Raw genomic sequence first — 15,635 nt, forward strand, 5'->3', positions numbered from 1 at the left:
ACATAGACTGACCAGGTGAATCCAGATGAAAGCTATGATCCCTTATTGATGTCACTTGTTAAATCCACTTCAATCAGTGAAGGAGAGGAAACAGGTATTGTGTGTGTGTGCCATTCAAAGGGTAAGGACAAAATATTTAAGTGTCTTTGAACGTAGTTGGTGCCAGGAGCACCAGTTTGAGTGTGTCAAGAACTACAACGCTGCTGGGTTTTTCACACCTGTGTGTTTCACGAATGGTCTACCACCCAAAGGACATCCAGCCAACTGCATTGGAGTCAACATGGGCCAGCATCCCAGCTTTGGACACCTTGTAGAGTCCCCAACTAATTGAGGCTGTTCTTAGGGCAACTCAATATTAGGAAGGTGTTCCTAATGTTTTTTGTTTTTGTATTTTACCACCTTTTCTCCCCAATTTCATAGTATCCAATTGTTAGTAGTTATCTTGTCTTATCGCTACAACTCCCATACGGGCTCAGGAGAGACGAATGTCGAAAGTCCTCCGAAACACAGCGCGCATCCAACCCGGAAGCCAGCCGCACCAATGTGTCGGAGGAAACACCTGGAGACCTGGTTAGTGCGCACTGCGCCCTGGCCCGCCACAGGAGTCGCTAGTGCGCGATGAGACAAGGATATCCCTACCGGCCAAACCCTCCCTAACCCGGACAACGCTAGGCCAATTGTGCGTCGCCCCACGCACAACTGGGTTCGCGACAGAGCCTGGATGCGAACCCAGGGTTTCTGGTGGCACAGCTAGCATTGCCTTAGACCACTGCGCCACCCGGGAGGCCCTGTTCCTAATGTTTTCTACACTCCGTACAATATCGGCCACGTGCGCTCTATGATTTTTGCATATTCAAATGTGGTCAGGACACGCAGATTAAAATATCAAAAGCAACTGTGAACCAACTATATTAATTTGGGGGCATGTCGGAACACACATGGATATTGAGCTAGCTTGCTAGATAATTTGTCCTGGGAGATTGGTTTGTTATGTCAGAATTTCTTGAAGTTCATGAAGGTGTTCCACTGGGGTTGAGGGGGGGGACCTGTTCTCTTCACTATTTATATCAACCCCCAGCACAAGGTGCACCTGTGTAATGACCATGCAATTCATTCAGCTTCTTGATATGCCACACCTGTCAGCTGGATGGATTATCTTGGCAAAGGAGTAATGTTCACTAACAGGGATGAAAACAAATTTTGTGCACAAAATCTGAGAGAAATTTGCTTTTTGTGTGTTTGGAGAACTTCTGGGATATTTTATCGTGGGGTCAACACTTTACATGTTGCGTTTATATTTTTGTTCAGTGTGGATGATAGTATTAGGTGTGCTATTGCCCTGACTGTTGATCTGGCGGTGTCAAAACTACAGCCAGATTTTAGGGCTATGCAGGAATCTCAGGCAGCATAAGAATGTTTCAGATGAACTACATGGTTTATCTTATCCGAGGGAGGAATGAGATCAACTGAATGTTGCGACCCTGTAGTTGATCAGCGGTCGTTCATGTCACAAGGTGATGTCACTTCATAAGGTGAAACCAGCGGTCACCAGCGCCTGACTCTGAGTATCTGAGTCAAAATTAAGAGGTTGACATAGGAGTAGTGTACGCTGACACCTAGTGGGGATACCTTGTCTGCTCTTTGTCGTACGCATACACAACACTGCCCCCCTTGTGTGTGTACTGTATGTATTTGTATTTATTATGGATCCCCATTACTCTTCCTGGCGTCCATCAAAATTAAGGCAGTTTATACAATTTTAAAACATTACAATACATTCACAGATTTCACAACACACTGTGTGCCCTCAAGCCCCTACTCCACCACTACCACATATCTACAGTACTAAATCCATGTGTATGTATAGTGTGTATGTTATCGTGTGTGTCGGTGTGTATGCATGTGTCTGTGCCAATGTTTGTGTTGCTTCACAGTCCCCGCTGTTCCATAAGGTTTTTTTTATGTTATTTTACATTTTATTTTACTGCTTGAGTCAGTTACTTGATGTTGAATAGAGTTCCATGTAGTCATGGCTCTATGTAGTTCTGAGCGCCTCCCATAGTCTGTTCTGGACTTGGGGACTGTGAAGAGACCTCTTGTGGCATGTCTTGTGGGGTATACATGAGTGCATGGGTGTCCGAGCAGTGTGCCAGTAGTTTAGACAAACAGCTCGGTGCATTCAAATCAAATTTCAAATCAAATTTATTTATATAGCCCTTCTGACATCAACTGATATCTCAAAGTGCTGTACAGAAACCCAGCCTAAAACCCCAAACAGCAAGCAATGCAGGTAGAAGCACGGTGGCTAGGAAAAACTCCCTAGAAAGGCCAAAACCTAGGAAGAAACCTAGAGAGGAACCAGGCTCTTCCGGCTGTGCCGGGTGGAGATTATAACAGAACATGGCCAAGATGTTCAAATGTTCATAAATGACCAGCATGGTCAAATAATAATAATCACAGTAGTTGTCGAGGGTGCAACAGGTCAGCACCTCAGGAGTAAATGTCAGTTGGCTTTTCATAGCCGATCATTAGGAGTATCTCTACTAAGAGGTCGACCGATTATGATTTTTCAACACCGATACCGATTATTGGAGGACTAAAAAAGCCGATACCGATTAATCGGACGATTTTATTTTATTTGTAATAATGACAATTACAACAATACTGAATGAACACTTATTTTAACTTAACATAATACATCAATAAAATCAATTTAGCCTGAAATAAATAATGAAACATGTTTAATTTGGTTTAAATAATGCAAAAACAGTGTTGTAGAAGAAAGTAAAAGTGCAATATGTGCTATGTAAGAAAGCTAACGTTTCAGTTCCTTGCTCAGAACATGAGAACATATGAAAGCTGGTGGTTCCTTTTAACATGAGTCTTCAATATTCCCAGGTAAGAAGTTTTAGGTTGTAGTTATAGGAATTATAGGACTATTTCCCTCTATACCATTTGTATTTCATTAACCTTTGACTATTGGATGTTCTTATAGACACTTTAGTATTGCCAGTGAAACAGTATAGCTTCCGTCCCTCTAGTTAGCGTGCGCTAACTAGCTAGCCATTTCACTTCGGTTACACCAGCCTCATCTCGGGAGTTGATAGGCTTGAAGTCATAAACAGCGCAATGCTTGACGCACAACGAAGAGCTGCTAGCAAAACGCACAAAAGTGCTGTTTGAATGAATGTTTACGCGCCTGCTTCTGCCTACCACCACTCAGTCAGATACTTGTATGCTTGTATGCTCAGTCAGATTATATGCAACGCAGGACACCCTAGATAATATCTAGTAATATCATCAACCATGTGTAGTTAACTAGTGATTATGATTGATTGTTTTTTATAAGATAAGTTTAATGCTAGCTAGCAACTTACCGTGGTTTACTGCATTCGCGTAACAGGCAGTCTCCTTGTGGAGTGCAACGAGAGAGAGGCAGGTCGTTATTGCGTTGGACTAGTTAACTGTAAGGTTGCAAGATTACTACTAAATAATCTGCCATTCCGATTAATCGGTCGAACTCTAATCTCTACCGCTCCTGCTGTCTCTAGAGAGTTGAAAACAGCAGGTCTGGGACAGGTAGCACGTCCGACGAACAGGTCAGGGTTCCATAGCCGCAGGCAGAACAGTTGAAACTGGAGCAGCAGCACGGTCAGGTGGACTGGGGACAGCAAGGAGTCATCATGCCAGGTAGTCCTGAGGCATGGTCCTAGGGCTCAGGTCCTCCGAGAGAGAGAAAGAAAGAGAGAATTAGAGAGAGCATACTTAAATTCACACAGGACACCGGATAAGACAGGAGAAGTACTCCAACATGTCAATACCTCTCACAAACAGTAGTGATGAAGTCAATCTCTCCTCCACTTTCAGCCAGGAGAGATTGACATTCATATTATTAATATTAGCTCTCTGTGTACATCCAAGAGCCAGCCACGCTGCCCTGTACTGAGCCAATTACAATTTTCCTAAGTCCTTTTTTTTGTGGCACCTGACCACACGACTGAACAGTAGTCCAGGTGCAACAAAACTAGGGCCCGTAGGACCTGCCATGTTGACAGTGCTGTCAAGAAGGTAGAAACTAGGGTCTGTAGGACCTGCCTTGTTGACAGTGCTGTCAAGAAGGTAGAAACTAGGGCCTGTAGGACCTGCCTTGTTGACAGTGTTGTCAAGAAGGTAGAAACTAGGGCCTGTAGGACCTGCCTTGTTGACAGTGTTGTCAAGAAGGTAGAAACTAGGGCCTGTAGGACCTGCCTTGTTGACAGTGTTGTCAAGAAGGTAGAAACTAGGGCCTGTAGGACCGGCCTTGTTGACAGTGCTGTCAAGAAGGTAGAAACTAGGGCCTGTAGGACCTGCCTTGTTGACAGTGCTGTCAAGAAGGTAGAAACTAGGGCCTGTAGGACCGGCCTTGTTGACAGTGCTGTCAAGAAGGTAGAAACTAGGGCCTGTAGGACCGGCCTTGTTGACAGTGCTGTCAAGAAGGTAGAAACTAGGGCCTGTAGGACCTGCCTTGTTGACAGTGCTGTCAAGAAGGTAGAAACTAGGGCCTGTAGGACCTGCCTTGTTGACAGTGCTGTCAAGAAGGTAGAAACTAGGGCCTGCAGGACCTGCCATGTTGACAGTGTTGTTAAGAAGGTAGAAACTAGGGCCTGCAGGACCTGCCATGTTGACAGTGCTGTCAAGAAGGTAGAAACTAGGGCCTGTAGGACCTGCCTTGTTGACAGTGCTGTCAAGAAGGTAGAAACTAGGGCCTGTAGGACCTGCCTTGTTGATAGTGCTGTCAACAAGGTAGAGCAGCGCCTTATCATGGACAGACTTCTCCCCATCTTAGCTACTGTTGATTCAATATGTTTTGACCATGACAGTTTACAATCCAGGGTTACGCCAAGCAGTTTAGTCACCTCAACTTGCTCAACTTCCACATTATTTATTACAAGATTTAGTTGTTTAAGGTTTAGTGAGTGTTTTAGTTTTAGAAATAATTAGGGCTAACTTATTCCTTGCCGCCCACTCTGAAACTAACTGCTGCTCTTTAAGGGTTGCAGTCATTTCAGTCGCTGTAGTAGCTGATGTGTATAGTGTTGAGTCATCCGCATACATAGAAACTCTGGCTTTACTCAGTCAGTGGCATGACGTTAGTAAAAACAGCCTCCACAATCATTTTATCATCATTTTCTCTCAGCCAATCATCAGTCATTTGTGTAAGTGCTGTGCTTGTTGAGTGTCCTTCCCTATAAGCATGCTGAAAGTTTGTTGTCAATTTGTTTACTGTAAAATAGCATTGTATCTTGTCAAACACAATTTTTCCCAGAAGTTTACTGGTTGGTAACAGTCTGATTGGTCTGTTATTTGAGCCAGTAAAGCGGGCTTTAGGTAGTGGAATGACTTTTAGGCTTAAATTGAAGATGTGGCAAATAGGAGTGGCAATATCATCTGCTATTATCCTCAGTCATTTTCCATCCAGATTGTCAGACCCCCCCGGTGGCTTGTGATTGTTGATAGACAATCATTTTTTCACCTCTTCCACACGGACTTTACGGAATTAAAAAGTACAATTCTTGTCTGTCATAATCTGGTCAGATGTACTTGGATGTGTAGTGTCAGCGTTTGTTGCTGGCATGTCATCCCTAAGTCTGCTTATCTTGCCAATGAAAAAGTAATTAAAGTAGTTTGCAATAACAGTGGGCTTTGTGGTGAATGAGCCATCTGATTCAATGAATGAAGTAGCCGAGTTGGCTTTTTTCCCCAAAATTTAATTTAAGGTGCCCCAATGCTTTTTATTAACATTCTTTATGTAATCTATCTTTGTTTCATAGTGTAGTTCATTTTTATTTTTATGTAGTTTGGTCACATGATTTCTTAATTTGCAGTACGTTTGCCAATCAGTTGGGCTGCTAGACTTAATTGCCATACCTTTTGCCTCATCCCTCTCAACCATACAATTTTTCAATTCCTCATCAATCCAAGGGGATTTAACAGTTTTTACAGTAATTTTCTTAATGTCTGCGTGCTTATTAGTAACTGGAATAAGTAGTTTCATAAATGCTTCAAGTGCAGCGTCTGGTTGCTCCTCATTACACACCACAGACCAGCAAATATTCTTTACATCATCAACATATGAATCACTACAAAACTTATTGTGTTTTATGTGTGTATCCATATATGTCAAGTGTGTATTGTGTACAGAATATTTATGGCGTGTGTGTATGATGTGTATGCTAACCAGTTGACCTAGCACTGACCCTCTGACCTCCAGATGACCCCTGCCCCTAGCCTGGTGTCCATCCTGAAGAGGAGGAGGAGGAGTGTGTGTGTGGAGAATGTGTGTGTTGCTCCCTCCTCGGTCCCGCACAAACATCCTGCTAAGCGCAGGGTCCGCTTCAAAGTACCTGATGACGGCTTTGACCAGGGTGAGGGTGTGTTTGAGTCAGTGTACATATGCCCAACAATGGCTATAATCAAGTGTATGTGTGTCTGCATTCTTACTATGTCACCCTCTCCCCGTCTTCTCCCTTCTCCAGACAAGAAACAGTTCAATAAAGCTCAGTTAATAGACATCTAAACGTGTTGCTCTTCCCTCCTCCAGACCAGGTGGGCGGAGACTCGTGCCTGCTCCTCTTCCTGCTCTGCCTGGTCACCGTGGTGATCAGCCTGGGAGGCACTGCCCTCTACTGTGCTCTTGGCAACACCCACTCCACCGTCTGCACCGACTTTTCTCGGAACGCGGACTTCTACCTCGCACAGCTGCATCGTGGAATGGATCAGCTCCGACACTGGCTGACCCCTGGGTTTTAGCTGACCCCCAAGGAGGAGAGAAGTTAGGAGATGAAGGAGAAGGAGAGGAAGGAGAATCCCTTGTTTTGCAAGGTGGATACTCTCCGTTCTCCAACTTGGACAGGATTTCTCTCCGTGTCCTCCCGTTTTCCTCTCTCTCTCTTCACTGGCTGGCCAGTTAATGTGTGTGATGGGAGAGCGAGTGATGGAAGGTGTATGTGGTACTAGTAACCTGCAACCACACTAACAGCAGCCTAAGACATCTGCAGCGCTGCCTAGTAGAACTAGTAGGACTGACATAGGACCTGTAATATACTGGACTACCTATAGATTTTAACTATACACTACTGGACATAGAGCGACTCTGTGTCAGCCCAGAGGAAGGGATAGACTGGGCTGGACTCATTACCACTTAGCTTGGATCCGCTCACTACCATATGGAGACATCTGGATCCTTCAGGCATGGACAACACCGCTCACATGTGCAAACAAAAAGCGGCCGGACAGCCTTTTTAAGAAACCACCTCGGCTCTTTGTTTATGGACTCCATTTTGTATCTCAACTGCACTTTGAATGTGAACAATTGTGCTCTGGTCAGAAACATGAAATAATGTCTTTAAAAAATATTATATTAATGAACGTTTAGTTTTAATGAAACAGATTAGACTTTTCTTTATGTTCCTCACTGTTGAAGATTCTTACGGAGTGTGTCAGGGTGTTTCTTTGGGCTGAAGTTAGAAGTTGATCCTAACCACAGATCTGAGATCAAATCTTAACCTCATCCTCAACCAGAAGGGGGAGGAAATGTCTGACTCTGTATCAGTAGTAAGGGCCAACTTCTACAACTTCTGTTTGAGGGTGTCTTGGGTTGTTTTGGGGTACAGATTGTAGCGTTGGTCCTCAATGACCATATATGCAACATGGACAAGAAAGCAATACGTCTGTAATCGTGTTCAAGAATGTTTAGCGCCCCAAGGGTCAGGTCGGTACTAGAAGAGGAATATCTGTTTAGCTGAGAATCGTCTTTGCTCAGGCATGTGTAGATTTATCTTTATTGTGAAATAATTATGGGCATGATCAGTATTACACCGAGTGCATTACCTCCTGCGATCAATGGACTTTGGATTTGGATCAATGGATTTGGATCCAATGGATCAATGGATTTTTACTTATTATAATTTTTGTGCTCATTGTTATTTCTTTTATTTCAGGCTTTTTATTAGTCTATTTAATCTGTTTTACTGTTTGTGTCAGTCGGCGGTATGTTTTAGTTTCGTCTGGCGTTCAGTAGACGTGTCACAGTGGCTCCTATGATAATGTAATGATGATGTAGTAGGCTGGGCAGTGACTCTTAGGCTGCATCCCAACAGTCTAAAGTGTTTTCCTCTTCTTGTCTCCTCTCTTTCATCTCCTCTTATCTGAAAACACAAGACAGGTGAAACAAACTGCAAATATTCGGAACTGTTTTCAAATGGACAATATAGATATGCAATTTGCTTTCGTCTTTCAAGGTTCTTTCAGAGGGGGGAGGATGAAGGAAAAGAGACGAGGGGAGGATGCCACAGTAGAGTATTGAGATGCAGCCTTGGTTCTAAAATGATTTGCACGTGTCTGGCTGGTCCAGATGACTGTCTTGCTGTTTGGATCTGAAGTATTTATATCATATCTGCACGTGGGAAGAGAAAAAAAACGACCTTCTGTTGTTTTTCTTGTTTTGGCTTGATGTGGTTATCGTTGGTTGTTATTTTCCCTTGTTTTGTTCTTGAAGACTATGTTTTGAAAAAGAGGAGTCTCTTTCCAAGGCTCACCAGTTAAAGAATGCCAGTTGGAAAAGTCAGAACAGAAGCGGGACAGTCTCCATTTTCAACTTTTCATCTCTGTGTATGATGACATGTGAAGACGATTAGCTAATGTGTGTCATTGTGGCCAATGCTTCGTTCAGAACCAAGTGGGAAGGTGGAAATTACCAATTTGTAATTGTGAGTTTGATGCATTCACTTGCTTTGAACTTGTTGAGAAACGCTGATTTGCTTAAGGCAAACAAGCTGGGTCAAACAAACTAAAAGTATAGCTATCATGCTTGTAAACAAATTATAGTTCAAAAATCATATTAATAGATTGATTTTTACAAATAATGTTTTGTTGCATTTAACTACCAAATGCTGTTATCAAGATGATAATTTCCTTAGTAGGTGACGTCGGAGTTCAGCATGTGGGAGAAGTCGGCGCTCAGGGATGATAGTTTCTCACTAGTAATTACAAGTTGGAGGGCCCGGTCATATATGGTAAGCATTTTTCTACACCCGCAATAACATCTGCTAAATATGTGTATGTGACCAATAAAATTGGATTTGATTTGAATACCACCTTTCCACTTAGTTATGAACACAGCATCAAATCTTTATTTGCAGTCTGTGAAGAAAACAATGGGCAAGTTTGTTTTGCATGGCCTGGTACCCCGGATGGGTGGAGTTTGTTCATTTGAACCATTCCATTGGCACTAAGAGAAATCTCTACCCACCTGGGGCACCGGGCGAAATGAAACTCATCCATTGGTCAAGTTTGTTTTGCATGGCCTTGTGCCCCGGGTGGGTGGCGTTTTCTAATTTTAAACCATTCCATTGGTCCTTAAGTGAAATTTCTACCTACCCAGTGCACCGGGCTTTGCAAAACAAATCACCATTGAGAGGGATGACTGTGGTGAGTACCTTTTTAAACACCTGTTTCTCTCTGTTGATTGGTTAATAAACCTCACTGTGGGGACTGATCTGACACAATTGTACTCTGTTGTTATTCCAGCTATTAAGTTTGTAAATTGTTAGAAAGTTATTCATCACAATAGTCTGATAAAGACTGTTACCAAATGCAAAGAGAAACTCTTTAAAGAAACACTTCTGAATGATACCTTTTTAGGTCGCTAGGGGCAGCCTTGAACCACATTGGAGAGCCTCCCTCACAGTGCCTTCAGAAAGAATTCACATCCCTTAACTTTTTGTTCTTACAAAGTGGAATTCAAATACATGATTATTATACATTTTTAATGGAAAATAAACACTAATTTATCTTGATTCGATAAGTATTCAACCCTCTGAGTTAATGCATGTTAGAATCACCTTTGGCAGTGATTACAGCTGGGTCTCTAAGAGCTTTGCACACCATGATTGTAGAATATTCGGCCATCATTTAAAAAAAATATTCAAGCTCTGTCAAGTTGGTTGTTGATCATTGCTAGACAGCCATTTTCAAGTCTTGCATAGATTAAGTGCATTTAAGACAAAACTGTAACTGGACCACTCAGGAACATGTTCTCTTGGTAAACAACTTCCGTGCAGCCTATATTTGGCCTGATGTTGTAGGTAATTGTCCCGGTGAATTTGTATCCCAATGTCTGTTGGAAAGCAGTCTGAACCTAGTTTTCCTCTAGGGTTTTGCCTGTTTTTTTTATCCTAAAAAAACATGTGTGTGTGGTGGACTGTCATTACAATTTCTTCACGGGAACCTGGTAAAATGAAGGTTGTAGTGTAGATAGCCACTGGATGTGTCTGAATGCACTGTCAGCATGCAGACAAAGTTACTAACCACTTTTGGAGCCAACTAGTGCTCTCCCAAATCGTATCCTGATGTCGACAGCAGATGAATTGTATTCATAACATGGCTAACTTAACTATCTAATATACATTTTGAAATAAGTTATATTAACTGGCTAGCTAACTAGCTTTAGCAATGTTGGGAGGTCAATACTGAAAGCTAGCTAGCTAATCAGCTGAGCTAGCAAACAATGTAACAAAAGTATAACTTCGTATTTGAAAATTACTCCCAACAGGTTCTGCATTTCAGGAACCATAGTAGCAAGTACCCCTGGTGTACTGTTCAATTATTTAGCCATTTAAAAATATATATTTTTGGATGAAAACTCTTCATTTTGGTAATGCCCTCCAATGGCTTTCATGTGTTTCAACGAAATACATAATTGTAGATGAATCACACTCCTGCAAGAAATCGATGTTAATTTACAACTTTTGCTATTTTTGCAACAAAAAAGATGGTCTAGCTATGTTTCTATAAACTTGTCCATTTTTTATATATTTTTTAAAACATTTTAAGTTTGCATATAGAAAATAAATGTTCAAATTGTCTGCTTCGGCGCAGTTCCATGTAATTATCTTCTGTCGATAAAAAAAACAGCTGGACTTAATGACGTAAAAAAAAACTCAGAACCCCTTATTAACCAGGCCCCTTCCTTCCGGAGAGCGTGTCCCCATGCTCAAGTCCCTCACCTCCACCCAACTTCTGACATCAATATAGCGAATTCGGCGGGTAGCCCTGACCAGGACTTGAACCTGGATCCAGCAACTGTCAAGCCAACACGTTAAACATTCTGCCAAAGAGGTTCGAACCCTTTGACCAAGTTGCTAGGTCCCTACACTATTATTTTGTAGTTAGCTCCTTAGCTAATGTGTCATTACAAATAAGGTACTATTGCTGCGTTCAGAACAGCTGGGAACTCGGAACTGTGTACCCGGGAAATCTCCCGTCTTCAGTGCTTTCAAAACTACTCGGTAACTCGGGCCTCTTTCTTGAGTTCTGACCTGAAGATTACTGAGGTCATTGTTTGACCTCGTACTTTTCTGAGTTCCCAGTTGTTTTGAATGCGGCATTAGCTACAGCGTTTAGCCAGCTAATCGAGAACACCTTGCCTGCACATGCTTTGATCGCCGCAATGGTAGAATGCGGGCGCGCATTGACGAGCAAGGAAACTTGTGCCGTAGTTTAGTGTGCGACGCTGCTTAGATGGAAACAGGCATGGCAGAGAGATTTTCCACTAATACTGTCCTTCACATAAAGTTCTGTTAAACTGTTAAAGATTAGAAGGCCTATGTTAATTAATCAGTTATGTATCTGTCCTCTTGATATGTAGGCTGATAATGATGTGATAGTCAGTTCACCAATGACATCACGACATGTTGAATGAATGGCAGCCTAGTAATCAGACCTAATTTGATGGATTTAGGTCAGGGATGGAGATATGAAACAAACTCATTTAGTTGTTTCATATTCCAATTAGCCTACAGTAAACTAAAATGTTGCATCCAGTAATTTAATTATTCAGAATTTTCTCCAGAAACAAAATTAAGGCAGTTTACATTTTCACTAAACTATCCACATAAAGACACCTATTAATTACAATAACAATTTCCCCTAAATTGTACCTAGAAACTGAGCTAAAGTCAGTTTTGCACAATAGGATTTGGAGAGGGTAAACTGAACCCCGACCTGTGCCTACGCGCAACCTCGGAGTTAAACTTGCAAATTGATCAGGTTATCAGATAAGGCTGTATAGCTAGCCAATGGATAGCTAATTACTTGAATAGATCACTACAACAGAGCCGTACCTGCTCAATTTATTGTTTCCCACCGAAACGGAGTGGAGAATCATCGACAGCAGTACAAAAACTGTGGCACATAACTACTGTACTCAAACTGAACGCTAGATGGAGTTGGTGCGCTGTCATTTTCTTCTGCGCTAGAAAGTCGGGCAAGCATACCTATCCCAGAAGTTTGGTGTAAAACCCGCGAATTCAGATAAATGAAAAGTTGTCGCATAAAGCTTTCTTTCTTCATTTTTCAATGTTTTATGTTTTTTCAATGTTTTATTTTCACTGCCTCAGGGATCACAGACGTTTCGGCTTAGCAGCCTTCTTCAGTGTGTAGGTACAAATCTTTTTCATCCAAAACAGCATTTGTAAGGAACATAGGTGAGCAACCAATGAGCAGCAGGTGCTTCAAATCAGGGTTGCCACTCATCTGCCAATCAGGGACGTGGCTTCTCTGGTCTACCTGTTTACAAATTACAATCACAAAGAAATTCTGAATTATAGGGTATGGGAGCAGGCACAAAGGGCAACTGACTGTATTCAACGCTGAACAAAAATATAAATGCAACAGGCAACAATTTCTAAGATTGTACTGTTACAGTTCATATAAGGAAAGTCAATTTAAATAAATTCATTAGGCTCTAATCTATGGATTTCACATGACTGGGAATACAGATATGCATCTGTTGGTCATTGATAACCAATCAGTATCTGATCACCTTCACATAGAGTTGATCAGCATGTTGATTGTGGCCTGTGGAATGTTGTTCCGCTCCTCTTCAATGGCTGTGGGAAGTTGCTGGATATTGGCAGGAACTGGTCCAGATCATTCCAAACATGCTCTATGGTGACATGTCTGGTGAGTATGCAGGCCATGGAACTACTGGGACTTGTGTACAGATCCTTGCAACATGGGGCCGTGTATTATCATGCTGAAACATGAGTTGATTGCGGTGGATGAATGGCACAACAATGGGCCTCAGGATCTCGGCACAGTATCGCTGTGCATTCAAATTGCCATCGATAAAAAGCAATTGTGTTCATTGTCCATAGCTAATGCCTGCCCATACCATAACCCCACCACCACCATGAGGCACTCTGTTCACAATGTTGACATCAGCAAAACATTCGCCCACATAACTGCCATCTGCCCAGTACAGTTGAAACCGGGATTCATCCATGAAGAGCACACTTCTCCAGCCATCGAAGGTGAACATTTTCCCACTGAAGTCGGCTACAATGCCTAATTGCAGTCAGGTAAAGACCCTTTACGATGAGCACGCAGGATGAGGACGATGAGCACACAGATGAGCTTCCCTGAGATGGTTTCTGACAGTTTGTACAGAAGTTCTTCAATTATGCAAACCCACAGTTTCATCAGCTGTCTGGGTGGCTGGTCTCAGATGATCACGCAGGTGAAGAATCCGGATGTTGAGGTCCTGGGCTGGCATAGTTACACTTCCGCGGTTGTGAGGACGGTTGCACATACCGCCAAATTCTCTAAAACGACAGAGGTGGTTTATGGTAGAGAAATGGACATTCAATTCTTTAAGCAATAGCTGTGGTGGACATTCCTGCAGTCAGCATGCCAATTGCACGCTCTTGAGACATCTGTGGCATTGTGTTGTGACACACCAGGACAAGGTTAGCTGAGGAGAATGGTGACGACAGAACACCTCTGTTTCGCCTTGCTCTAGGCAGCCTACTCTGAATCTACAGAGAGAGAGGAACAGCCAGCCAAGGGAGATTTAGAGTGGTTGAGGGGAGAGCGAAGATGGACTGACTGTGTGTGTTGTTGTTGATGTGCTTGTGGTGTTATGAATGTGTGATGTCGTCAGCATCCATCTGAACACTCATCTCTTTAGAACAGGGTGCCGTTACCTCGTCTTCCTAGACAGACTTGTTATCTCCCACAATGTAACAACGCTACTGCTTTTGTCTTGGGCCTGGTGTATGAGACTTTACCCCAGCTTTCAGTTACACACACACAGTGTACTCTGAGATCTGCTTGTAACCAATGTGTGTGTGTGTGTGTGTGTGTGTGTTTTTGTCCGGAATGATGAGCCCACTGATCCGAGAACACAGTGATTATTGTGCTCACAATAACACACACACAGCAGAAAACAGGTGGAAGTGTTTGGGAACGAAACAAAAGCTTGACTCTGAGATATGTTCTTCCGATTTTCTATCGGTAAGCGGGCGAACATGTTTGTGGACTGATTTGTAGCAAGCTTTGGGTATAGGTGATGTTATTTGTAGTGAGGCGGCAGTGTGTGTGTTTGTTTGGGACTGTGTGTGTGTGTGTGGCAGCAGATGTACTTCAGCTGTGTATCAGATTGAATATGTCATTCTAAATGCAACGTACAGCACACTTTGCACACAGCTCAACTTACTACCTGTCTGTCTAAGCTTCTACACAGAGAGATCGACATGTACCGTGTACCTAGGGTTGCCTATTAAACACCTGTGCTGCTTGACTCCCTACTCTTTCTCCCCCCTTTGCTCTTCCTCCCCATTGGCTGTTTTCTATCAATTATTTATGTTGACTAGGTTAGGCCTATCTGCAGTGCATTACACATTGCATCAGACCTCACCAATCCTCTGTTCGACATAAAATCAAATGCTATTAGTTACATGTGCCAAATACAACAGGTATAGATAGACCTTACAGTGAAATGCTTACTTACAAACCCTAAACCAACAGAGCCGTTCAATGAATAGAGTTAAGAAAATATTTACTAAATAAACGAAAGTAAAAAATAAAATAAAAACATTGAAAATGAACACAAGTAAATTGACACCGTCTAGTATATTGGTCCTGGATGTTAGGAAACTTGGCCCCAGTGATGTTTGTTTGTTGACCTGTGGCTACCAAGCCCACGCTGGGGTGAGTGAGGGTATGAACTAGCTAGAGGGGCAAATCAAAGGACTTAAAGCCACATTAAAGCAGGAAGTAAATGCTGCCTAGGTGATCTCTCCACTGTTTGTTCTTAATGAGAGCTAGGGGGTGGAGGACACACACACACGCCCAGCCCAGCCCAGCATGGGCTTGCTAGCCACAGGTCAACAAACCATTAGCAGTTCTTCCAGTCACATAGAGAAGAGGGGGAAGGATAGAGAGAGTGTTTGTGTAAGGTGGTGGGAAACAGGGATTTTTATCCTTGATCGTAGAGTGATTGGAATGTTTGACAGTTCAAAGGGAGTGTTTAGCTGTGTGTTATCAGTGGTTACATGTGTGTATCAAATCACATTTTATTGGTCACATACACATATTTAGCAGATGTTATTGCGGGTGTAGCGAAATGCTTGTGTACCTAGCTCCAACAGTGCAGTAATATCTAACAATTCACAACAACACACACATCTAAATGTATAATAATGAAATAAAAACTTTGACTAGAATACGGTATTTACATATGAAATGAGTGAAGCAGTATGTAAACATTATTAAAGTGACTAGTGTTCCATTACTAAAGTGATCAGTGATTCCAT

The 15,635-nt window shown here is 42.5% G+C and overlaps 1 pseudogene; it reads left to right on the plus strand.

Annotated features, from left to right (window-relative positions):
- Positions 1-9,129, plus strand: part of LOC139375355 (consortin-like) — a 46,222-nt pseudogene extending 37,093 nt beyond the window's left edge.
- The last annotated feature ends 6,506 nt before the right edge of the window (positions 9,130-15,635 follow it).

Source organism: Oncorhynchus clarkii, chromosome 19, assembly GCF_045791955.1.
Source record: "Oncorhynchus clarkii lewisi isolate Uvic-CL-2024 chromosome 19, UVic_Ocla_1.0, whole genome shotgun sequence".
In the NCBI taxonomy this organism is placed as follows: Eukaryota; Metazoa; Chordata; class Actinopteri; order Salmoniformes; family Salmonidae; genus Oncorhynchus; species Oncorhynchus clarkii.